This window comes from Microtus oregoni, unplaced genomic scaffold (assembly GCF_018167655.1).
Source record: "Microtus oregoni isolate MIOR12 unplaced genomic scaffold, Mior012 000002F_ref0000024, whole genome shotgun sequence".
NCBI classification, from domain to species: Eukaryota; Metazoa; Chordata; class Mammalia; order Rodentia; family Cricetidae; genus Microtus; species Microtus oregoni.
In genome coordinates, this window is record NW_024543061.1 from 37,568,114 (window position 1) to 37,595,767 (window position 27,654).

At 39.5% G+C, this 27,654-nt stretch overlaps 1 protein-coding gene across 1 annotated transcript in view; it reads left to right on the forward strand.

The window, feature by feature from the left end:
* Tafa1 (TAFA chemokine like family member 1) overlaps positions 1 to 27,654 on the forward strand; it is a 515,503-nt gene that overhangs the window by 305,544 nt on the left and 182,305 nt on the right. The gene's annotated exons all lie outside the window — the stretch shown is intronic.

Below are 27,654 nucleotides of genomic sequence, written 5' to 3' on the forward strand. Positions count from 1 at the left end.
GTATTAAAAATTTATTATATAGCATCTTTTTTTGCTATGTAGTTAACATGACTTTGAGACTCTTTGCCACAGATCAAATGTTTCCTTTGCCTCTACTTTTTAAAGGAAGAGATACATATTTCTAGCTGGAATTCACTAGGCCAAAGTGATGACTACATGAACTCTTAACTCATTAACAAAAGTTCTAGGGATAGGAAAGTATTTCTTTGCAGCCATACCACAAGCTTTTGAGAACGAAAATCTCCCCCAGAAAGTCATTGGAAATGGCTCGACTGGGTCTTACATATCAATCACAGCACACATCTAACATGGCTTCTCCCTCAAAGAATTCCCCAGGCTCTGCTGTCAGGATCCACCATGACCTCTCCGTGCTTTGCATTTCTGAGTGACAGGGAGCTGCTCAGAAAAAGTAGATAGAGCTCACAGCTGATGCCAGTTACATCATTTACACATCCTGGTCCTTGTTTTTCTTTTCAGCTTTTACACCCTCATCTTTTTTTTTTCCTTCTTTACCTACTCGCTAAAACTTTCTCAGTTCATTTAGCCCTGTACCCAAGTTCCCAAGAGCAGATCCTTGTCTGGATTTTGCTATTGTGTGCTGACATCTGTAACATCCACAGACACATAAGATGGGGCACTCACTGAACATCCTATGAATTGGGCATAGGATATAGTTGAGTCCACAGGGGTCAGAGCCTAACCAGGTGTCTGATAGGCTAGAATTTCCAAGTCCATTTTTTACATTTGCTAACTATATGGACCAGTATGGAAAACAATGATCTCAGAACCCCAGCTTCTACCTTTGTAAGTAAGGCTAATGATTTAGATTCAAAATAATATTTTAAGATTTAAAACACTTGTGTCTTATCAAAACTCCACTCTTTACTGGCTATGAGTAATCCCAGAAAGGCTACACAACCCTCTGTACCTCAGTTTTCTCATTAAATGAGAAAAGTGTTAGTAATGTTCACCATCAGGTAGTTATGATGACCTCATTTTTTGAAAGTATGCAGCCAGGTGGTGCAGAGTAAAGGCTCAATAAACACGGACCATCTCCACTCCCAGCATTGTTGAAAGAACCCAATAATACATGCTGAATAAGAGCCCCTTTACTTAACAAATAGGTCTACACAGAGACATTTCCAGGCTACTCTATGGCTCAGACCCGTTTGTGTTGCCCTAACAGGATATTAGAGAAGCTGATAAAAGATCAGATATCTTGCAGAGGACCTGAGTTCCGACCCTAGAACCTGTTAGTTCACAACCACCTGTCACTCCAGCTTCAGTGGATCCGAAGTCCTCTTCTGGTCTTCACAGTTGCCTGCACTCACGTGCACCACTCCACAGAAACACGCACATCGACACATAAATTAAAAATAGAATAAGTCTATTTAAAACAGCAAATTTATTTAGTTTAGTTCTGGAAAGTATGCTATCCAAGGATAAGGGTCCAGGGTGCTAAGTCAGCCCTTGGGCTTTCTCCCATGGTGGAGGGCATAAGGACAATGAAGCTCACGTGAGATACAGAATGGAGGAGGGCTGAACTTGTCCTGTCTGTGGTTTCCCATTGTCATGATGGCACACTTTCAAGAGGATGATGTTTTAGAAGGGTCAGAGCACTTATGGTCCAATCACCTCAAACTTTGCACAGTTAATAATGTTGATGTTCCCATTATCAAACATTGCAACACTGACGGGTGAGTCCCCAGTACTTAGCACAGTTGTGCTGATGGTTAAGTTCCCAGTACATGAAGTTCACAGACATGTTCAGATCATGGTAGCATTCATTTCATCTTTGCTGAGAATATACAGTTGTTTTAGTGTACGAAGATTCTAGAGCCAGGTGATCCAAGCAAAAGTCATAGATTTAACAAAAATATTTCCAAATTGTGACATACAGATGGAGTGAGAACCCTAACATAATCCACATAGTTGTTCCCCAAAGAGTGATGAAACAAAGATTTTTCTCAGTTCCTCCTGTTAGGAAGATCCTTTAGGAAGACTCAAAATATAGCACAAGGACTAAAGTTCCTCAGGTATGTTTGAAAAATGATTAGGAAATTACAGCCATTCACTTTATCAAAGCAGTTTTTTAAACAAACAAACCATGTAATGTTTTTATTTCCTTTCTTCACACTTGAAAGATGTTCACTAGAATTTTAAGTGTTAAGCTGCATCCACAATGTAGTGTCTGCTTAACAAAGGTAGACATTGCATTACTGGAAAATTGAAGTGTACGGTAATAGTTTTACCCGCAAAGAATAAGGCAGAGCTATTTCAAAATGATAGAAATCTGAAATTGGATATTTAAATATGGCTAAATGAAGGTTTCTAAAAGCATGTGGAAACATTCAAACCATATTTTCATCCTGTTGCATATTAAAATAGAAAATATTCAATAGCTGTGTGATTTAAATGATATATTTCTGCCATGAGCATATGTGAAGGAGAAAGTTGCATTTAGAATCAACAATCCAAGTTTCAAATGATGTAGAGTTTTGTTTGCTAAAAGCCCAAGTTCAAACAAGTATATTTGTAACCATAGTGAGAATTCTTTTGAAATTATACTTATATTTGAACTGAGGAAAAAGGGCATTTCTGGCTATCAGTTTATCTTTGGGCAGCATGGCTAGTATTTTAAATATATACTTCCTTTCTCTAACTAAGCTAAAGGAAGAATGTGACTTGGTCCTGAGAACAAAGCCTATGTGACCCTAAGACATAAGGATGTACATAAGGTTGGAGGATAATAGCTCATCCCCAGGATTCGTGCTAATCACAGAGCGATAATCGTCTGTGGAAACTCGGAAGTAAGATAAGCTTTGTGTGACAGTGTTTGAGATTATTCTTTCCAAACAACCACTGGGATGAAATACAAAGAATATTTAGAAAATCTGCAGAGACATTGTTAGGTCTCAGTTGTGAGGGAAGAAATAAGGAAGTGAAATCCCACGAGATGATAACGAATGGTTTCATCTAAGAAGGAAAAAGTGAAGGTACCAGAGGAAATGATGGCCAAGGAAAGTGTACCGGACTGCATGGGTTTTTCATTTGCTTTTACAGATCTTATCATAACTGCACCTGACAAAATTCTTCCATTTCGTGTCCAATGCAAATGGAAACTTGGCCACGGTGATTGCTAACACAAAGAACCACAAGCTGGGTAGTTTTAGTTTAGAATTTATTCTGGAAACCTAGAGGAACTAATGTGTGCAGGCAGGCCCATGCCCCGTCTAAGACTCTATGTGAAATCCTTTCTATCTTTTTCGAGTTTTTGCCCCTAAGTCACTGGTGGAATGGTTGTGCTGAAAGTTGTCTAGGGGTTTGCCAAGCTCATTCCCTTCTACAAAGAACTGACCCAGAAAGACAGAAATCCAAGCTTCAGGGAAAAGGAGAGCAACAGCCTTAGCAATCCTAAGGTTGGAATTCCCCTAAAGGGGCTCTAATTCAGCTGTTTTTGAGGGTCCCTGCATCCTCCCCTTTTCCCAGCTGGTCCTGTTTAGATACCCAGCACATGTGTTCCTGATGTTCTACCTCGCAAAGTCTCAAAGGAATAAGAAGCTGCTGTTTTAGGGAGCCTGCCTTTGGTTTTCCTACCTATTTATGTTCCTCTGAGCCTCCTTGCCCTGAAACTTCTCTGTACCTCCAGCATGCCAATTTCTATCTGTGTCATCATGCCCAGATTCTCCTGTGTGTTGTCTGCTATTTTTCTTCTTACAAGGGTGTTAGTGGGTTAGAGACCACTCTAGTAACCTCAGGTATATCTGCAGTCACATTATTCCAAGACAACTCACAATTACAGGTACCAGGGTATTGCATGCGATCCAGAGAATTATCTATTACAGCCATGTTTTTGGCTTGGATGCGTTTGTTTGTCAGAGAGCAAGCAAAATTAAAATAAACAGTGAGTGGCAATCCAGAAGTAGTAGACAGAAAAGCATCATCAAACTGGGTGCTTACAAAGTCTAGCAGACACAACTAGACTAGCCCAAATGAGAACCCAAACAACAGTTTATCAAATCCCGAGTTTACAAATGTCCAGCTCCACTGAGCTAGCCAGCTGGAGTCCTGATTAAGAGTCCGGCAATAAAAGGGGAAAGGCAGAAAAGTAGCACAATCAAACTTGGCACTCTCAAATATGCAGCGGGGGTGAAGAGTAAAGCCCTACTGGCACAGTCTCACTGGAGATTCTGGTGGAGATTTCCCAAAAGAGCAGAGCAGCCCGTCTGTGGTAAGCTTTTGCCTTCCCTTTCCCGCTGCAGCCATTTTTATAATATGGGATAAACAACGGCAATCATAACTGAAGATGATTTGCCCTTGGCTGTTCTCAAGGACACCATGTTTTCGCTTTGGAGCTGGTTTGTCGCTTTTCCTTCTCTATGTTGCAGATAAAGAAAGCCCAACTCATCTCTGGATGTCAGTTCTTGGAGGGTACTTAAACATGCTGGAGTCTGGAATAAGAGAGCCCACCACACTAATAGACTCCACTTTCAATAAGATTAAACAGTACATGGCAATTTATCAATATAACTTACAGTATAATGTACAGGGTTTAGGACTTTCATATTCTCTTTTAGTGGTGGAGAATTCAAACTATAATAAAATCTTAGATCAAAGGGGTAAAAAGTGAAAAAGATAATAATTTTCTGGCCAGAAATAGTAGGCACTTTAGAGACCTGAGAATTATAGGGAGGTTCTAATAAGTTTCTAGCCAGAGTGAATAATTATAATTATTAAGTAGAAGTTGGTGGTTAGGGGAGAGGAATTTGTCATAGGCTCCTAGCAGATTCTGTCATTGGAAGTGTACACACAATATGAATACAGAGAGGCCACAGCAGAGCCATTAAGAAGCAAACAAAAGAGCCAAAGAAAAACTGGCCCACATGCTCGTCTGTCTACTCCTCAGTGTGCAAGAGGGACATGTTACATGTAGCCTCTGAGCCTCAGTTTCTTCAGGTTAACCAGAGCTCTTAACAAGGCAGGACTGCTGTGGCTAATGGGATAATGCCCTGTATGGGAACACGTGGGTTTTAAAGTTTAAAAACAATACAATTAAATCAATAACTAATACCCTTGAATGACTGGAAAAGAGAAGAGAAAACAGGGAAATGAGAATTGCATGAGTTAGATGTTTGATGCAATTCTTACACAGAAAATGTGATCCAGGGAACGGCAGATTCTAGGAAAGACCCAGTGGATGAAGGGAAGCCTCTGTCCATTGAGCAGTGCCCGCATGTTATTCAGGGAGGGAACATTGGGGTCAGCACTTACTCTGTAGTGATTCCTTAATGTGCTCATCTTTTGCCTTTGCATTTCCTCCACATATGTGGGCTTATCCTTTAGTGGGCTAGTGCCTAAAGGGAAATAACAAGTCTCTCTGTGGGTTTGACCTTGCAAAAACTTAATTAAATGACAGTAATTATCAGAGTGCTATTAACTTCAAAGCATTCAAGACTTGCATCCCACCCCAGAGAGTTTGCCTGAATTTAATTTCTCCACATGCATAAATACTTTAAAAAAGCCCTCACACCACCAGTTTTGTGTGTGCAAATGTGCATGGGTGCATTTTGTGCATTTGAGCAAGTGTGTGTATGTGTTTCTGTGTATTGTTTAAAGTTGCATGCTGTCAAAAGTATTTTTTGACGCTCTAGTTTAAATTTTGTTTCATGTAAATTCATTGAGGAGTCCAACCTCTGGATTGAACCAGACCTCAATGGACAAAAAAAATTGTCTCTGTAGTCTTTCTATATGAAAGTTTCAAACACAGCATCTCATAGTCTCTGTGACTGTAACATATGCCTGTGTCTAAGGTGGGAAATATCTGATAAGCGGGGTATCCAATATCCCACTGCTGTGCAGGTTGAGACCCATGGGCTGAGAACCACGCAGTGAGTGGGACTGCTATCCTTCATGCTGAACACGCAGTAGGCAGCTGTGGGGTGGGGTGGAGTGAATTCTCCCGTGTCTGTATCCCAGCAACAATTTCATTTCTAGTTTGCTCCAAGACTAATTTAGAAATAATTAACATATTTTAATCATTTTATTCCAAATATTTACCTTCCTTTTCTGAACACTTGTTATTGCTATTAATTGATTTCTAATTGATACATAAAAGCAAAATTACACACATTAATGAACTAACATATATTTTGGTTCATTAACACATTATGAAATTATTCAATAAGGTTGAAGATACATAACCATTAAAATATTTACTATTTCCTTATGATAAGACAGGAAAAAGAAAAAGATACCCCTTTTCTCTTTTTTGAGTACTAAAATAGTAAAAAAAAAATTACCCCTTTTCTCTTTTTTGAGTACAAGACATATTTCTGTTGTGACTTTTTTAAAAGTAGTCTTTGGATCAAACAAAGACCTTTATCATGTGTAACTCTGGGAAGCTGTCTAAAATCTTTATACTTTGATTTCTGCATAATGCTAAATAGTGTGGAACTGAGATAATTAATTAAGTTACTAAGTTAACACATTGTCACCCACACACCAGTAGAACATAGTCAGCATTGCAAACTGTAACTTTTCAGCCTACAAACTTAAGACCATTTTATGATAAAATGAGAGAAACCTCTAAAGTATTTATCTATAGCTCATTATTCAGAAGTTTAGAAATATTTATATTAAGTAAGATTAGAAATATTTGCATAATTGTGGGATACAAAATCAAAGACATTATAGACAATTTGAAATTTTGTGTCATGTCTTATTGATAGTCAAAATGATCTTGTAGGACAATATCCAAGTATGTGGATATTGGTGGTGTTATTAGGATAAAATCCTGGGCATTGGTAGCATAACAACTCAGGCTCAGCCACCCATCATCAAAAAGCCAATTAAAAAGATAAATTAATGGAGAAAACATGACCATATTTGTGAATGGAGACCAAGACCTCCAGTAACCATCCAACGAGTCTGTGTGGGATCTTGACATGAGGGTCAAGATTAAGCATTGGCCCTTGTCAAGCTGTAGTCCCATCTATCACTGACCCATCATTATTTTGGCTTCAGTCTCCCCTGTGAAGTCATCCGGGAAGTTGAAATTTTCTTTCCAGAAATTTTGTACCCACTCTGGATGTTCCCAGTCTTCACTCTTTTTTCTTTTTCTAATATGAGTTTTCTGCAGAAATTTCAGTTTTGGAGTGTCCATTGCTTCAATTGTCTGATAGCCAAAGGGGAGTCACAACTGTTTCTTCATAACACCTTCACCCCTGTCAGAACCGAGCAAGAGACACTCTAATGCTGACAATTCAGTGTTAGGAATCTGGGGTTGGGTGCCTTCTCAGGCGCTGCTGTTGGCAGTGGTATCTGCATGTGTTTACACATGAGCTAGTCTGTTAATATTCTCAACTGTATGAGATGTGAAGACTTGTCAAGCTTCAACTGGTTTTGTTTTGTTTTTGTACCAGAAGTTTGTATCTGCCTTCCCTAAAACTAATTTTATTCTATGCCTGCTATACATTTGCTTAACTCCATAGGCTAAAGGGTTGGGAAGAAGTAAGAAATTTGAAAGCCGTGGACACATTGGTCTTGATTTAGCCTATCAATCTTATCTGGAGACATTAGGCATTCAGGAGAGAATAGTTTCTAATGACTGGGCCTCTCATAGTGAGGGCTGAACCCGAGTGACAAAGTGAACCTTAGGCCAGAGTTGAGAATATGTAAAGATGTACAACAATAACAAAAACAGTGACGGTCAGGGTAGAAGGTCTCATAATTGCCCTTGTCACTTCTAATATGGTTTCTAACATGGAGATTTTAGCTTTCATAAATATTCCAAAATAATTATACATTTAAACTTATAATGATATAACATCTCCTGCCTGAGAACTCTGTGATTCTGAACACAGAATTGTATTATGTGGGTTACAAGCACCAGGAAGGCTTTGTTCCTGGGACAATTGTCTCCTGCACAGTGTGTAACATACAGGATCTGACTTTATCTTCTGTTCAGCCTTAATTAAAATAGTATCACCCTGGAGGGGTCAAACTAAATCACTATTTTTAGTTTAGTTAGTTTTATTAAAAGAAATGCCTATATCTGTCCATAACGATGAAGTGCAAGTGTGCCTTCTTCTACAGTTATTCCTCTATAATCTTTCCCCCTTTCCTGATGAATTTTCTATCTTGTGAACAAACCCATTAATCAGAATAGATAGGGTAGTCATTGGATACCTTTCTAACAATCTAAGGCTTTTGGAAGGCCAGTCTCTTCTCATAAAGTGTGATTCCTGCTTCAGAGCCCTTCCTTTTATTCTGACACCTCCCATTCCTTCACGTGGCATATATGAAGTCATGTGTGATGGTGCACACCTGTGACCCTTGCACTTGGGGAACACACAGGTTACTTATTATTAAACATTTACCTCTTCCTGTTCTGGTTCACTATTCATTGCTATGACAAATACCATCATCAAAAACAACTTGGGGAGGAAAATGCTCACTTGGCTTATACTTTCTAATGACAGTATCATCCTGAGGGAAGCTAAGGCTGAAACTCAAGACAGGAACAAGAAAGCAGCAACTGAGGAGAGACTAGAGGAATATTTTAGCAATGGTAGGTACAAAGAAATTTATTAACCCACAAAAATGGAACCCATCAAGAGGCTCCAACTTTAAAGGAGGTCCAATTTGGCCCTCAAATTATGACAATATGACTCAGGTTTTCCCTTAATTTTTATACTTATGCCCTCAGTGATAGGCTGGTGAGATGGGAGTTCCAGCCACTCCAGGTATCACAGATTCTCTTTCATGTTAGCGGGAAGAAGTTTGTTTTCCTGGAAATCAAGGCTGTGGCCTGCCTATATGTCTCAAGTTAGGAAAAGATACCTCTTGTTCCAGGAAGTCTTCAAAGTTAGTGTATTATTTATTTATCAATAAAAATTACTGAAACATGCATAAAATCACAAAAAGTCATCATTGGAAATCAAGGAGTTTGTACACTCTTGTCACAGAAATTAAAAATTCAAAGGCATTTTACATGCCAATTATTATAAAATTGTTGACTTCCTCTGAGGAAAACAAACTATGTTGTTCTCAGAGTTTTCCTGTACCCAGAGCTGAATCTCCTACTTTACTATCTTTGCAGCTTGCATGGAGACTTGGGGAAGTCTTTGTTTTAGTTCTGAGAATCCCAGGTCTTTATTAGAGATCAGTATTGAAGTTAAATATTCTAAATATTTTTAAATAAAATGTTTGAGCCAGGTGTAGCAATAAGCATCCATGACCTCAGTCTGAGACAGGAGGATCATAGAATTGAGACCATTTGGTTCTAAACAGTGTCAGAAAGCCAAAGCAAACAAACATGGAATTTTTTTAAACAGGGGAATTACTACTGAGTATTTGACTAGTTCACCAGAAACCATTGGGAAGCGGTTGCGGGGAGGAGACAGAAATCCTTAATAAATAAATAAATAAAAAAAACCAGAAACCATTCTACATGTGAAGAAATTACGTGTGCAATGCCATTACTAAGTTGCACTGCTTCCCTCTATATTGTACCATTGTGTTTCTTGGCTCAGTTCAGATTTGTAGTTTTGAGTGCTGAAGTCATTTGTGATTATTATAGTTCTTCAACTCTTATTTTAAAATTTAGTTCTGGGTTATAGAGGATGTGATCATTGGATTCATGTTTGAAATAAGCAATGTTTGTTTTATGGAGAAGTCAATGTTAATGCTAAAAGACTTTGGTGCACATTTTAGTTATATACCTTTAAAACTTTGCTTTATTTAAGTGTATGTGTGTGTGCAAAGCTTATGATGCTTATCATGTGCTTAAGGCATTCTCATTTTTTAAAATATCACACCAAATTAAAACTGAATAAGGAGACATGAAAGTGAACCATTCATCTTCCCTGCATAGTCGACATTGGAAGCTCCTTGCTGACAATCTCCTGCTGTGTGTTATCTTATGTGTGTACTACTATGTCCTGCAGCACAAATGTGGCCAGTTCAAAGCATCATGTTCAACAGAACTTCCTGAGATCCAGCCTTTACCTAATTTACCCACTGGAAAATTATTCTACCATGATGAGCTGCTTAAAATAAAACATCTTAATGCTATCTTTCATAAAGCTTTGTCAAATAATATATAAATCATATATGCTGAAGTATAAAAAGTTTTGAGTTAAAAAAAAAGTCCAACTAGTGAAGATATTTTAATATATATGCTGCTCCTCAATTGGAAGACTCGTTTGCAGTACAGAACCTGGATATGTGTATACAACTCTAATGAAAAGAGTATAAAGCACATCGCAGTCCTTTCTGTACTTGTCCATAGCTAGGCAGTATTGAGGCATTTGCTTATATGGCTCTCTGTAAGAGGCTGAAGTCTTAATCTGGGCTTTGCCACTCCTATCAGATCCCGGTGGGGCTGAAGTCAGTTTCCATAAAAGCTGTTGGACTAGGGGCAATGAGATGTTTTCTTTTGGAAACTAGGTTATTAATATTAGCCTCAAGAAATAACAAATGTTCCTTTACTTTTGAGCCCAAACACTGAGACCTGTAAGAGGAAGCTTCTCCCTTAGGTATTAAGCAAAACAGCAATTCCACCACATCTGCCTGGTGCCTCACGTGGAGCTAAAGTGACCCCTGCCCTCCTTATGTGTTTTTCTGGGCTTGAGGGATGTTGTTCCTTTTGGGGTTTAATCATTGCTTTTCCAATGACAGCCCGTGAAAGGTAGTTAGGAGAAGACCAACCCTCATGATTGAACAACTGACCCAATTAGTGAGCAATACTTGACACGTGAGTAAGTCACGAATGCACTTTTCTTTATAAATTTTAAACAGGAACACCTGTTTCTGTCCATGGGGGACACACCTGTGTGTTCAGAGCCAGGCTTTGTCTGGATGCTTATTTGGAAAGAGAATTGATGTCTGCTGCCTTGCAGTGGAATTACGACAAAGCCATGACAGCAATACCTGCTCATTTCTCTCATTTCCTCAGCCCCCTTTGGATTCACGTGCCATCGGTGTCCCCCAAATTGTTGTTGATCACACACCCAGGGACAAATGTTTGGTAGTGTTTTCTCTCGATAAGGCTGGTTTTCGAAAAAGAAAGTGTCACTCTTCAGCACTCATTCATGTGTATTTCTGTACATACATATTCAGTATTCATACATGTATATTTCTATACATACTTATTCAGTATTCATACATGTGTATTTCTATATATATACACACACACTCTCATACTCACACACGTTAAGTCACTATTTCTGTTGCCTAGCAATCAATAACTGGAATACTTTTTACCTATGGTGATTCTTCCATTGTGAATTTGACAATGACTTCTGTATTCAAAATATTTTCACTTCAGCATTGCAGGGCCATGCATGTGCTAGACAGCTGTGCTATTTGGATGGAAATTTTAAATTTTCTTTTTAAATTTATGACCTATGGCTAGCAAAGCTCACCCTACTCCTGCATCTTAACAAACCAGTGCTGAGGAGACTGTGGATATTTACGGGGATTTCTCATTCCACAGTTTGAAGTCAGCTAAACCTTGACAGACTCCTGAGTCTTATTTTTGTGTTTTATGACAGTTATACAAACACAGATTATACAGTGTTCACGCCAGCATAACGAAGAAAAGAGAAGTCACAGAAATCATAAGACATTATCAAAGGGATTGGCCTTAAAGGAAAAATGTTTCCCATAAGTAACAAACCATGGGATATTATTTCCCAGAAATTATTAAAAAATAAATTATAACTTTAAAAAAGACAGATTAGCTGAATTCTTCCTGGAAGATAGAATGCCAACCTGTGTACCCGTTACCAGTTGCAATGAGCAATGAGGATTTATGATATCTGGTTAGAAGTGGTGGTAGGATGATAGGCAGGCTGTAGATTATTGAATTAAATCCGTTCCCCAGAAGTGGTAATCAGGTCAGTGACTGCATGTTTGATTCCACAATGCACTGTCGCTGAGCAAGTTCATCATCTCCTCTCCCCTTGACTTGAGAAAGGCAAGGAGCTCTCCGACTTCAAGTGAGTTGTGCCTGGAATATCTTGGGAACTGTACAGAGATAGAGAAAATGGCTTGGAATTTAATTAATGATCATTCTTATGACTTCAATCGCTATTAATTTCTCCTAAAGATACTTTGCTCAATCCATTTAATTAGAATGATTTTTTTATGCGCTAGGAATTGAACCAATGTTTTTATGTTTTATAGGCAGGGTCTCTACCACTGAGCTACAGCCACACCCCTGAATGTTCTTTACTATTGTTTTGCCCAATATGTACTGCTGTAAAATTCAAAAATTTCACAAACTCCCTTAAATAGTTCTCTGTGCAAACTTCCAACCATCCTAGAACCTGACACATCAAATCACTTTAATGAACCACAGCAAACAGCTCATGTTGAAACAGCTGTAAGCACAATATGCAAATCATGTTTACGAGTAGCTCCTACTCCAGAGAGACTGTCTCTCTATGACTGCTTTATTATTTACAGTAGTTTTGAAATTCAATTTTTGTCAACATTGACAGATGCCATCCACGTTAATGCCGAGACTGATATATATGGAAAAGGCTAAGCACGTGCAGAGATTTTTGTTGTTTGTGTGTTGATAATGGAGGTTGACAAATGGGTTTAACAATATCCAGTCATTTCTGAGCCATCAACAAAATTCACCTGAGGTCTGTGGGAACAGGGAAGGGGAAGGCCAGAGGAATATGAATGAAGAGAGAAGAAAGCCAGGGCTCTGGAGAGCGCTGTGTTTAATGAAAGCATGACAGAAGATGATTAATTATATTCCAAAGGCAGATAATTCCCAGAGAATGTGTCTATGATAAAAAAGTTTCTAACCTTTCCCGTTATAATTAAATGAGGGATTCACTAATCTAAGTCGAGTGAAGACTATTTCATTGCATAACTGTCCTAATGCTTTGTTGAAATGGGTTATTTTAAATATGCATGCCATGGCCTGAGTTGTAAAGCTGACAACCCAATGATACCCTGGAGGGTGCATAAGAAGGTTCACCCCACCAGCAGGAAGCTCTTCCCTGAGCAGTGATCAGAATGGTTCAATAAAATGACAGTGGCTTAGAAAATTCACTTGCCCGAAAGCATCTCAGGATCTATCTGAAGACGGAAAGGAAACAGAATAATTTCCCAACTAATACTGTTTCATGTTGCTGTAGTTATAAATCTCACATTGAATGTGCTTTTAATGTTGTTTAGATTTTTCATAATGTCCTGCCTCTTAGGAGCCTTACCTGTGTGGTCTGGGCTTTTTCGCTGTACTTTTCCTTTCCACTTCCTTCCAGACAATGAAAAGTAATGTTAAAAACATTGTGGCTTCTATGAGGTGGTTTGAATGCATTCCTTAGAGTCTTATTTTTAACAAGTATTTATTGATTGTTCTGTACATACCTGGAGCCATCCTAAGCCCTGGCGATACACTGTCTACTTCTGTGTCTGATACATACATAGCAAGTCTCGACAGATGAATGTGCTGGATGAGTAAGTGAAATGGAGCTGCAGATGAGCACTTGAATAGTGTGGTTTGGGGACTTCTTGGTCTAGGTCTCTAATATGGAAAGCTAAGGAAGACAAAATGGTTACAGAGTGAATGCTTCTCAAGTGTTTTGATTGAGGGAAACATCACCATGTGCATCTATTATCTCTGACTATATTTTTATCAGTTTGAGCGACAGTAATATGTGCACAATACAGATGCAGAAAATGTGTGTTTGATAAAAAGCTGCTGACCTTCCCATTTGTAATGAAATACTCACTAATCAAGCTGAGTAATTACTATTTTGTTCCATAACCATACTAATGCAGATTGAAATGGGTTATTTCAAATGTGCAAATTATTCATAGTTGGTTCCTTATAAGACAAAAATTGTCAAATTAAACACACATTAATTGAGAAGTCAATAATTTTATATTGAAAGTTAAAGGGGATGGTTGTAAGGCATGATTGATTGGGAGGTTAAAATTAAGCAACATAACCCCAAAGACTTGATAAATTGCTGTTTTCTATGTAAAGTAGAAGTTTTACATTTATAGATCATATTCTATGTTAATTTTCCAGAGATTCTATAGCTATTCCTCTCTATGAGTGAGATGCTATCAATCATAAATTAGTAAAAATTATACTAGATTAAGCATCCTACATTAAGGAACAGTTCCTGGAGTTGGAGAGAGGTCTCAAGGGGTAAGAACATTTGTTACGAAAGCAAGAAGACCTAAGTTCAAGTCCACACTAACTACATTAGACCTAGCTATGTAAGCCCAGTGCTGGAGGAGGGGCAGAAGTAAAAGTCCCTGGAATCTCACTGACCAGCCAGCATAGACCAGATGATGGCCTTCAAGAACAGGACTCTCTCTCAAAAGTTATGGTGGGCAGTGGTAGAAGACCTGTGGCATCAGCTTGGGGATGAATGGGCACAAACACATACATGCACACATGCATACACAAACAGACAGACAGACACACACACATACACACACACACACTCCGTCTATAGCCAGTGCTACTTCTTACATAGGCCATACATCAGCAATAATTCTGTTCTACATTGCCTCCCATCCCAGAACCCAGGCTGAAGGACCAATTATTCATAGAATGTCACCAGCACTGACTGCAATTGACTGTCCTTGAGTCGTTATATGTTGAAACTAAAAAACTAAAAATTTTAAAGAGATAGTGCATTGGTAGATATTTATTTGTAGAATCCTAAGCCATTGATGTTCACGGGATGTCCAGAGTCATCAAGTTGACTGCCTTTACTTTCAGGGAAGAACTGATTCCTCAAGAGGCAGAGTGGTGCTTCATAGGTCACCTAGTGTACACTGTTACTCGTGTGTCCGACTAGGATCCAGCTCTTCGGCCTTTCCATTTAACACTATATTGTTTTGATTTTTTATTGTGTTTTTCTTCCTCCTTGAGTGTTATTTTCCTTTTAGTTTCTAGTTATCATTAGAAATTATACAAGGGGATGAGTATCTTCTTTAAACTGAGAAATATGCTTTATATGAAACCTTGTTCTTTCCTCATAATTGCTTAAAATATTTGAATGTAATCTGTTCTAAGTAGGCTTACTGCCTAAAAAGTAATTGAATTTAAACCTTTTTGAATGATGATTTTTAAAAAATGCATTGTATAATATCCTTGTTAATAAAGAAATGTAGCCCAATATAAATTCATAGGTAGAAACAGAATCCACAGCACTAACAAATGCCCATTTATTCTTCAAGATTTATTTTATTATTTGTGTGTGTGTGTGTGTGTGTGTGTGTGTGTGTGCGTGCGCGCACACGCACGTATGAATGTCACCTGTATGGGGTACCCACAGAGATTAGAATACCCACTTGGAGCTAGAGTTACAGGTAATTGGTAACCACTTCACAATGGTCCTGGTAACTGAAATGGGTCCTCTGAAAGAGTAGCAAGCACTCTCAATTTCTGAGCCATCTCCAGCTGTAGGGTAACTTACTAAAGTTATTTCTATGATTTGGACATCCCGGAGCACAGCATTTTGTTGCATCCCCTTTTCCCTTATGTCTCAACATAACCCTTTCAAAAGGCAGTGATGCATTCCGTCTTTAAGAATATGGAAGCAACTTTTCATTTTAAGGGCACGTAAGAGGTAGCTGCAAAACTGTTTAATCCTACAGAGAAACTGAGCCTTGCATGTAACTTCTACTTTTAATAAAATCATCTTCTTGGCTATGATTTAGAAGCGGAAGTTGAGCCTGACCTGGTGGCACTGCCGGTTCTGGCCTGTAATCCTTGCTACTCCAGAAGCTGGGGCAGGAAGATTGCAAATTGAAAGCAAGCTTGGCCAACCTACGGAGATGCCATCTCAAAAATAAATAAATGCAGAGATCTTTGGTATACACATAAATATTAAGCAGGTAGTATAAGTCCATGTCAGTTTGGCAACATATCAGCAGAACGTTCACGACTCATGACCTCCGTAGCGCAAATCTCAGCCTTAGTCCTAGACTCAGCAACTGTCTCAGAGAGGGGACATGCGGCTGGCTGCTCAAAGGGCCAAAAACGAGTGGCTGCTGAGCGCTCAGTCCCAAACAGGATGTCTACCATACCACCTCCATCACCCTGACCCTGAGTCCCAGGAAATATCACAGGAGGGAGCTGAAGGATGGGGCGAAGTGTGGTGGGGCCCCATCTTCTGGATTGTCCATAGCAATCATCATACCGCCTGCATAGAAGCTGCAATTAAGGCATTGGGAATGGGTACACGAGGACGGTGGGGAGCCTTGTTGGGAAGGGGAGGTTCATCAGGAATGAGAAGGGAATGCGAGTGAGTAGTGTTCACAGTGCACTGTATACAAGTGTGATGTCATCAAAACAAATAATTCTGAAAAAGTAAAGGGAAGGCTTAGAATATAGCTGAGTGGTACAGTGCTTGCCCAACAAGTATGTGGCCCGAAGTTCAATGCAGATAATTAAAAAAAAAATGCAAAGTAGAGCTAATTCAGCAATCATAGTGAATGGTCCCAAGCAAATATGCACAAGTAAGGTAACTGTAAGCCTTTAAAATAGTAACTCTCAGACAGGAGCTATTGCAGAAATGTCTAGGAGCAGGGTTGTCTTCACTGAGGGATGGAGTTTGGGGGATTACTAGCACCTGGTAGATAGAAGTCAGGGGAACATCCTGCACTACTCAGGACTGCATGGTTCCCAGTAAAAACATTAATTGTCCAAAAATATCTATACTGTGAGGTCTAGGAAAATGCCCTAGTTTCTGTATCCGTACCCTGTCCAAGTGAATTACTATGCACACTTATTAGATCTGTCTCATTAATCCTCAATGTTGATGTTGATGATTGTTACCACTAAGGACTTTGCAAAGTTAAAATTCATTCCTAGCTTGCTTAGTCCCTTCGGTAAAAATCCCATTTTCTTAACCCTACTCTCGGATTGATTCATCATTCTCAAAACAGAATAAGTGTTTTCCTTTCTTCCAAGTTCAAAAGAGATGTGTCTGTATTAGAGGGATTGAATCTTTCATTCCAGTTTAGTATTCCAAAGATGGAAAGAACTGACTAAGCCTAGACTCGGATCTAATTTATCCCGCTGAGCTATTTAAAGTCTTCATTATCATAAAAATAATTGGTTATTTTCATAGTAAGACTACAATGGTTGTTAGCTTTGATACAGCTCGTAATGAGAATATTACCGAAACTGGGTTTCTTCTAAAAGGATGATTCTTACCTGAGTGAAATTTTTGCTTCATGTGCAATGGGGTGTGTGTATGGATGTTTGTGTATGTGTGGTGTGTATCAAGCTGTTAAACAAATGCTTCAGTTGAAGTAGAAGAATAATAATTCAGCCTTTTCTCTTTCTAGAGGAAAATCTGAATCATTTGAATGTGCTGGATTCTAAAACTCAGTAAGACCAGCTGGCCCCACTCTTCCTTCTCACTCAGACCTGCACCTCCCTGTTACAATCCATTCCAGTCTCCACTGTAGGTAGCATCAGATCCTTCCTCTCCCTAGTATTCTGCTGAAAGATATGTCTTCAAAGATTCTTCTCATTCTAGATAGGTCCTGACCTTCACTTCGGGGTGGGACCTGGAACAGAGAGAGTGTGTGTCCCAAGAGTATGCATGTCTTCAGAAGGAACTAGAACCTTCTGATGGATACCTTCATCTCAAGTGGATGAAGAGAGAATGTGGCAGAGAGAACTGGTGAAAGCCTGGCCTGTGAATCATCACGTGCAGAGTGGACTGGAAGTTACTATTTTTCCTACACAGTGGAGGGAAAACAAACTTCAGTTCTCAGGGTTGGTCCACATCTCTGACATGCCTCTTCCAGCTGTATTATGTAGGCAAGTTAGTTAGCTTATATTCTTAGAGTTTTCTTTTCTGTCAAATAGAGAATAAACATTTTATAATATGCAGCTTTATGCTTTACCCATAATCTAGTTCAGAGAAATAGTTTGAACATTGCTTGTTTCATGTGGGTAGGCATTCTACAATGTGATTGTTATTATTTAGGTTCTTTTTGGTCACACCTGTAATAGGGATCACATATATAATAACAAAATCACAGCATCTACTTTTTAGGTTCATTTATCATTCAGTGTATTATCCCTGCACATCATAAGTGCTCAATAAAGTAGCTATTACAACTGACATCCCTTCTGGGATATTTTTAATTGTGACTTCCCTTAATGGTGGAGAAAAAATATATGAAAGTAGAGATATTAATAAATAAATGAATAAAAGTTTTACATACATAAGAAGCAACTATTTAGAATTGTATGTTTGAGTGTAGTGTGTGAGTGTGGGGGCACATATGTGCATATGTATGGAAGCAAGGCACTGTGTCTGTCCCTTATTCATTATCTATCTTTCTTCTTTGAGATAAGATCTTTTATTGAACCTGGAGATCACCAGTTTGATAGACTGATGGTCTAACAAGCCCCGGCAATCCGAATTCCTCTTGTCTATTGCCTTCTCAGCCCCGAGATTACAGGTGTGCACTACTGTGCCTGGATTCTTACATGGTTGCTGGGGAGCCAGTGTCCTAATATTTGAATAGGAAGCATGTTACTAACTGAGCCATTTCCCTAATTCAAAGACTTTTTTAAATTGCTCTGGTTTCTTGAAAATCATTAACTATATAAGAAAGGCCAATAATAAACATATAAACCCAGGATTAAAAAATGCTGGGACTTTTTAATAAGCCACATGCTATTAAAGCATTTGTCTGACCAGTAGCCATGTTCCTCTCTTGTCGTCTCCTTCTGACCAAGTTCCTCGGGTCCCTCTCTTCTACCGTTTTATCACCTCTTCTCACCTAGACTCCTAAGTTTCGTTACCTTTGTCATTCCTCTCCAGTCTCCATCTGGATTTAGGGACTTGGAAAACTGCAGGAGGACCATCTTCTTCTGTCTTCAGGGAAATAGTCAACTGCCATCACCAAGGTTTACTGAAAGAACCTAAATTATGCATAATTTCTTCTTTCTCTGCTTACTATCCTTATAATGACCTGTTTCCAGACATTTCGGCTATGTCTATTTCAAAGACAAATGTTCTTCCAAAGCTGTGTACTCAAGGATTGTTCCAGAAGTCATAGAATACTTTATAAATGCAGAATTTTAAAATGACACAATTAAGTTACACAAAACTCTGCCTAACTGAAAAAGAAGTTACATTTTTGCTTTTTATTTGTTTTGTTTTGTTTTTTTTTTTTTCTCCCAGGACCATAAGTTGACGGTACCTATTTAAAGTCCAACTTGTTTGTGACCTTGTCTTATAGATACCTTACCATAAGTATAGGCATTTCTCTTCAAACTCCATGATAGTTGTTTAAATATAAAATGCATTATAATATAGCATACCTATATACCTAAAGTTCAATATTTAATAACAATAATGTTACAGCAAGATTTTTTTTGCCTTCATGTGATGTTTTTCTCAAAATTATCACATATGCTTAGGCCTGTACTTCTCTCAGCAAGTTCATAGGCTTGGACTGAGGAGGTGACTCAACCAGTAAAGTACCACTGCATAAGCTTTAAAGCCTGGGTTTAGACCCCAGCACCTATGTAGGAAAGACTCAGGGCAACTGTGGCAGGACCTACTACTGTCTTAGCAGTGTGCAGGCAGAGACAAGTTTATCCCTAGAACTCAATGGTCATGGTTAAGCTGGACCAATGAGTTTTAGATTTTGAGACCCAGACTCAAAAAACAAAGTCTAGTGTGATAGAAAAAGACATTTCATAAGAACCCATGCTGTCTCCACATACATGAATATGCATATAGGTATGTGCAAATAAATACAAACTCATGATAATGTACAAATCAAATTGTATCTTTATGTCTATTATTTTGTATTTAGTATGATTAATTTAGTCTTTGACAACTTCATCTGTGTGCATAACACATCCTCCTCTGCATGCAGTGTCTCTTATTCTCCATCCACCCTCACCAGCTCCCCCACCCCACTTTCATGTCCTTTCATTTTGGTTTTGCATTTACTTTGTGACCTACTGAACTTAACTAAGAGCATGGGTGCGGGGCTATCCAGTGGTGCATACAAAAGCATCAGTGGCTACATCACTAAAGACAATGACTTCTCTACCTGCAGCCCTTGACTCCCATTAGCTCCCTGAGGGGTCAACTGGGCACCATGAGCCCCTCTTTAGTCTATGACTAAATATTTTGGGGCTCAATGGCAGACAAATGCCATGCAACTGCATCACCTGCTGTGAGTTCATAAGTGCTACAGCTGTCATACCTGTAATACTGTCTGTCACATTCTTCTTCCCCACCCTTATATTTCTCTGAATCTGTATGTGAAGTTCCCTGAACCTTGGGGAGACTGGTATGTTCAAGGCTGAACACTCAAGTCAGTTGTTCTCGGTGCCTTGACCAGCATTGTGGAGGTTCACCCTTAGTGACTATGACCTCCCAGTCATTGCCCTTTGACAAGTTCCTTGATTCAGAGAATGAACTCCCTCCTAAAGGGAAAGTCTCAGGTCTATGAGAAATCTATTGGTTAGCCTGATTGCAATCATTCCCTTGATCTTTCCCAGAGCTGGACTTTGCATATTACTTTGGCTCTTCATTTTCACAGACTCAAACATCAATGCTATTGTCTCCATTTCGCTGACACTCCCACTTGGGTTTCCCAGCCCTGTTCATAGAGTTCATAGATATCATTCAAACCAGAATTTAAAATCTGCTGTAAGTACCAAGACACTGCCGAGCCTCCCAATCCAAAGTAAAGTCAGGATCAATTGCAGTTCATAATCACCGTTTCTGAGAAGATGTGCCATTGCTTATCTTAAAAGATGCTTGGAAAAACAGCTCCCATGTAAAATCTTCATGGGATTTGGCAAGTGTCATTTCGCTTTAAATATCCACTTTCATATGCATGACCAGGGCCATGTGCCCAGATCCTAGTGAGCTGAACATATTCCAGGAGAAACAGCATCTCCTCCAGATGAAATGAACCAGGATTTATGCAGCCACCTGTACAATACATTAGCTGCCACCTGCAGACCTACCCAGCTGTGCAAAACGCACTGAAATAAATAGGCTAAAGTGGCCAGAAGTAGGGAGCAGATTGAGGAGCCCGGGAATAGGAGCCAACACAAACGCAAAGAAAAGCTGAGGGGAGTCAGACCCAAACCAAATCAAGCAAAACATAACACTAGGTCTCAGGAAGAAAGGATTCAAAGGCTTCTGGGTTAACTACAGGTCAGGGGATGACAATTCTCTGGCTAAAATGTATTGAGCTGACTGTCCTTGTTTGTGTATCCAGGTAATTTCAGCCATCAAAATTATGAATCTCACAACTGAAACGCACACTATCGTGCGAAACTGAAAAGGATGGAAGTAGAATAGCTACCAGCTGGTGAGAGGACCTCAATGACAGGAACGTTTGTTGATTCCTCTAACCTGTGCGATTAGCTGGAATTCCTAACTTAAAATGCGGTCCTCAGAAGCAGCATGACATAAAGCACACGCTAGCTTGTGGATTTACTGTGAAGCAAATGAAATCAAAGAGTGGAGCCCTCTGCTAACAGGAGCCCCTGTGCTGCATTGAGGAGGGGAAGCCATACTGTAATCCAGACTAATTTTCATCTTAGCATTTCTGATCAAAGCTCTTCTGGTTTTATTTCTGTTGTTGTGGCAAACACCCAAACAAAAAAACATCTTTAAGGGAGAAAAGATTTATTTGGATTGCAGTTCCAGGTCACAGTCCATCACAGAAGCAACAACTTGGAGTCAGGCTTGTTTACCGTTCCACACAGTATTTCCTCTGACAAAGGAGCTCACTTCACACCCAAATAAATATTTCAGGAACCATAAAGGATATTACGTGCTGCCCGAAATGTAGGCTTATGCCCAGTTTGCTTTCTCATGTAGTTTAGGACCATCTCCCCAGGGAATGGTGCTGCCCACCATTGCCTGGGTCCTTGTACACCCATCAACAATCAAGGCAGTCTCCAACAGACATGGCCACAGACCAAGCTGATTTTTCCCAAACAATTCTAGATTGTGTCAAGTTGACAGCCAGAGCTAACCAGATCAACAGCTGAAGAGACATTAGTAGAGGGGTACCAGGCTCCAGGTACCCCTAAAATACTCTAAGGCTCCAGGAATTACAGTTTTGCTTTTTTTGTCAGTAAATACCAGTTTTTCAACCTTTTTGTTTGTTTGTTTGTTTTCAAGACAGTGTTTCTCTGTGTAATAGCCCAAGCTGTCCTGGAACTAGCTCTGTAGACCAAGTTGGCCTCAAACTCTCAGAGATCTTCCTGCCTCTGCCTCCCAAGTGATAGGATTAAGGTGTGCACCACCACTGCTCAGTTGAGTTTTTCTTGTTTTATAAATATTTATGTTTTAATTTTGAGATAGTGCCTTACTCTGTAGCCCAGACTATGTTCAAAATCAACATATTTCCCTGGATTCTGCCTCCTTACTGCTGAAATTAAAGGCATGAGCCACCATGTCCAGCCTCATTCTAAACCCCTTCTTACTTCTGCCTTCCTAGACCTGGGATTAGGATTATAGGTGTGAGCCACCATTTCAAGTCTTTCCCAAACCCCATTTTAAGAAACTCTCTCATGACCACAAATTTATGTTTTTTAGGGATAAACAAGATTAAATAATAAAAATTTAGAGTTTTTTCTTCCCGTAAAGCTAAATTGTTGACTTTAGCCAAAGTTATACAGGTCTTGCCTTGCTTTCTGTTTGTTGGCAGTTATTGAGATTATTTCCCTGTTGTGTTTTGCTGATGAATGTTCCCTATTTTAGAAATACAGCCACAAATCATAGTTAACAGAAAGGGCTTCATGCAATACAATATATAATGTAAGATTCTACATCATAACCACCCAAGCACGAAAGAGCATAGTGAAACAGTGGCACTCAACAAACAAAACCATCTCCTGATTTGCAACAAAGGGACCAGCAAATCCTAGGGATGGCTGGGAGTCACAGGAAGGGTGACAGGTATGTGGTGAAATTTGTCCTGGGACATGGACTGATGTGGTCTTTGGGGAAGGAGGCAGGGTCATGGTCTTGCTCTAGATAGACCTCTTTTGGTAGAAAGTTTTTAATTTTATAACTAGACAGGAAATGCAGTGGATCCAAAGCAGTAATTAGCAATGTAATACTATTCATTCATTACCTAGAAAAAAGGAAGACCTGGGTTCTTCCTTGGTTGGGCCTTGTTCTTCCCATTGTCTGTGCATGTGTGGTCTCTTTATCACTCTTCCTCACAGAGTGGCCTTGTATAATATGATTTTTCCTCCTATGAAATTGTTTCCCACTGGAACATCATGTTGAGCTGTTAGGGATACACTTGCTCCAAGCTGACACACAAAGGGAATGTATTTGTGTGTATAACTTCTCACCAACTTACAAAGGTTGGGAACCATTGCAATAGAAGACATCAGGGTGAGGTCTGAAATCCATATATGTTATGAACTGGATGTGTGACATTAGGGAAATCATTTAATGGCACTAGATGCAAGTGTCATTGATTTTAGGAGGGAGGTTGGTAGATGATATAAGATTCCCCTCTATATGCTGTGAATACCATTGGTGAATAAAGTAACTGCCTTGGCCTGTTGATAGGACAGAACTTAGGTGGCTCGGGAAAAGTAAACTGAATTCCGGGAGGAAGAAGGTGGAGTCAGAGAGAAGCCATGTAGCAACTCTGAGATGCTGGAATTTTAGCTGGTAAACCACAGCCACGTGGCAATACACAGATTACTAGAAATCGGTTAAACTAAGATGTAAGAGTTAGCAAATAAGAAACTAAAGCTAATGGGCCAAGCAGTGATTTAATTAATACAATTTCTGTGTGATCATTTGTTGAGCAGCTGGGAACAAACAAGCGTCCTTCCTCCAACAGTTAGAAGCATGCATGTTTCCTGTGGAGTGCTGTAGATAGGAGTGTGGATTCTGAGCAGTGTGATCTGTTTGGCTGGGGCTGTTTCCCCCACAGCTGATGTTTGTATTAGTTATTAACTTCTTGCTCATATACTGAGGATGGTAATAGCATCTACTTTCTGAGTTTGCTGTAATGGTGCAATTAGGTAAGGGCTGTGAAGACTGTAAAGCGCGCATGGCAGCAAAGGAGCATGCAGACATCCACAGAGCCTATTGTAGGTGATTGTACTGAGGCCTCTCACTATTCATTGTGTGTGCTGTCTGTGTAGTGGAGACAAGCCCATTAACCTCTGCGCAGTACTACATGAACTACAAGGTCCCGGGTAAATCTTGGAGCTTCAGTGTCAGTGGACTCTGGGAGGAACCAGTGGGGATTTCAAGATGTTATTGTACTAATCAAGTTGTCATAATGCTCCAGGAATCTCGAAAACTCTTCTCACATTCTTTTTGTGACTTAGAAGGCCATGACTTGATACATCATTAAGAATTTTTTTTTCCCAATCACATTACCTTGCAGTAACTTGGACACATATTCCCAGTTCTTACCAACTTCTCTAAGATTAGGAGCTGCTATGCTGAAGAATTTTTGCAGGGAAGAGATATGCATAACATTTGATGTTAACTTTATAAGAGGGCTGTATGAACTGGACTTAGAGTGTCTGAGAATTCAAGAAAAAGTAATTCCAGGAAAATATAAATAAAATACTTAATGGAATTCACTGAGCTCTCAAGTCCCAAATGCCATTTTCTTGTATGTGTTGTTTTCTCATTTTCATGTACAAAACAAGGAACTGAAATTTTTAGACCATCCTGACTACACATTTCAAATATTCTTCTAGGATTTATCTTTAAATTTTTTCTGTAATCATTCTTCTTTTCACTGATGCCATTGAATAAAATCAGCATTTGGGGCATGCCTGGCATCACAGCTCTGAGCCCCCCAAGTGTGTGCAGTTCTTCCAAATGAGGATTGTTTGCAACAGCATTGGTTCTGTGTCATTGGAGATTATGATACAACACAGTACTCAGAGGAACCAGGAGTGGTGGATGGATGCACTAGTGACATAGCCCTTGAATTTTCCTCAGACTACCTGAACACTTACAGCGGCCAAGGCATGGGAATGAGAAGGCTGACTGTCAGTCTGTCCTGCGTGCTGCCTTTCCGTGGCCTTTGTGAGACCAGGATCTCATGTTTGAGTGGACATACAGATTTGGCCACCAGGAAGTAAACAGTGATCATGTCAGAAGCAAATGAAACTGGAACTTAAGAGCCCTCATTATTGGATAGACACAAGGTTAGGTATACCTCAAAGGGCTCTTTTGCTTAATCCTCTCATTTCTGGTAAAAGAAAGTACCTTCTCTGAGATGAATTTAAAAAGGGTAAGGGATATTATGAGACAAAACTCCAAATGTTATAACTGAGTTTAGACATCTTGCCTTTTTAAATTTTTTAAAATTTCTTTTATAACTGTATGTATGTATGTATGTATGTATATGTGTGTACACATATTTACCAAATCGACTCCCCAATCACTTCCTTCAAGCCTTCCTCCATGACCTCTCCCCCCATCTCATATACTGTACAACCGATTCCAATTAGTGCTGCCTCTGTGGATTGGCCATTCACCGGGGCAAGGATAATTTTGGTGAGACTACTTCTCTGAAGAAAGCTGTTGCTTCTCCTCTAGCAGCCTCAGCTAACAATAACTCTTCTGCTAGGGTTGGGATTGTGTAGGCCTCTCACGCTGGGTTTTCATCTGGCTTGATTTTCCTCTTCAGGTACAGTGCATTCCATATCCACTGTGAATCCACGAGTACAACCGCCCTGTCATGTCTGGAAAACACAGTTTAGTAGCAATTCTTTCAACTTATGGTTCTTATATTTTTTTTATTCTCCATTTTCCACAATAATCGCTGAGCTTTGTAAAGAAGGTTCTGATATAGATGTCCCCATGTGGGGCTGAGAACTCTACACTCTCTTATTCTCTGAACTTGGACCAGTTGTAGATCTTTATATTGAGCATCATACACTACAAACAGGAGCTTCTCTGATGATTGTTGAGCGTTGCACTGATCTATGGGTATAAAGACAAGTATTTAAAGGACAGTTTGATGCTGTGTCCATTTAGCAACATAATGGTAGGTCCTCTCCTAGCCTTATAACCTACTTGGCTATGGGTTCTTGGCCAGGTACCTGGTATGAGTTCTATAAGATCAGAAAGTGAAGGTTTTACCCTGACATATTCACATCACTGTTGCACTGATGGACATGTCTTATCAAGCCAGTTATTACTGCAGCTGGCAGAGTCCTGAGCTGGGTAAGGACACCTCTAAGCACACACTCTAGACTCTGGATTTCATCGCCAAACTACTACCTCATTCAGGTAATAGGAAGACTAATTTGGGAATCTTAGGACTATCAGTGTTCAAACAAAAATAATTTTATATAGGATTGGAATTAAAATTAATGTAAAACTAGGCAGAGACCAGGTAAACTAATTTTTAACTTTGATGTTAGGTCAATCGTAGTTCAAGTGCTAATTTCTATAATTCATTAGGAACATGAAATGGGCCAAAATAGCAAATATCACTAAGATTTCATTTTTTTTGACAGTAAAATGAGGATAGCAGTACAGCTTCATTAAAGTGCAAACGTATTAGGCTTATGAAAACCCTTGACATGCTGGGCATGAAGTAAGTTCCCAACAAAGTTTGTTTGTTGAGTCTTATTACCACCTGGGCATGGTTCAGTGTCATTTTGAATAGTTAACCAAAGTGCACGAAAATCTCCAAACTGAGATGAATGATAGGACTATGTTAGAATGAAGGAGGCTTCTCCACAAAGTCTGTTCTGTGGCTCATGTTTAATGCAAGATATAAATACTTCCTCCCTGCTTAGCTACTACCGGGGAAAATAAGTGGATTCAAATACCCAAAAAACTAAAGAAAATTTGAATCCTAGAGAATTGTGTCTAAAGCATGTCATAATATGAGGAGGGTTTTTTCTTAAATGGGCATCTAAGTATAGAAAGTAATTGGGATCGGAGGAATATTACCTTTCCAGAAATGAACCGTGTCTCAGAGATGAATTTATTGTTCACCGTGGCTGACTCTGACCTGGGAATCTGTCGGTCTAAAAGGACATCGCCATTTGATGTGACCGAGGCTCACATTTTTTTCTCCTCTTTCTCAACTGGAATGATAGCTTCGACTTTTATGTTTTCTCCATGCTGAGTTTTCATGAATCAGCTGCTTGGGGATCAACTGGGATTCTGTGCTGTTCTCTCAGATGCATTCCCCAGTGCAGGGCTTGGGATGTGTGAGTGCTGAAATTACCAATTTCATAAAATTGCCTCTGATGTTGGGTAGGATGCTATTTTTATTGAGCACAGCAATTGCTGCCCCGGTTTCAGGAGGACACTCTCTTCCTCTTGATGATCCTATTTAGTTTCAGATTTGTGTTTGGGGGAAGCAGTGATTACCCGGTTTTGAAGCCCCTTGAGGTGCAATTGCTGGGTAAACTATCTGCTGGGCCAGGAAACCAGCCTGAGCATTTCAACCATTTGCTGAAAGGCAGTAACAAACGTTTCAACCTTGCCGGAGCATTGCAAATTGTTTACAGGCTTTTCCAGGAACTTGCATAAAGCAGCAGGCAGACGTGAGGCATACATGCGTTATCTATTCATTTTTATTGTTGAGTTCACTTTAGAATTCACTTGGCCTGAACATCAGCTCACAGATAAC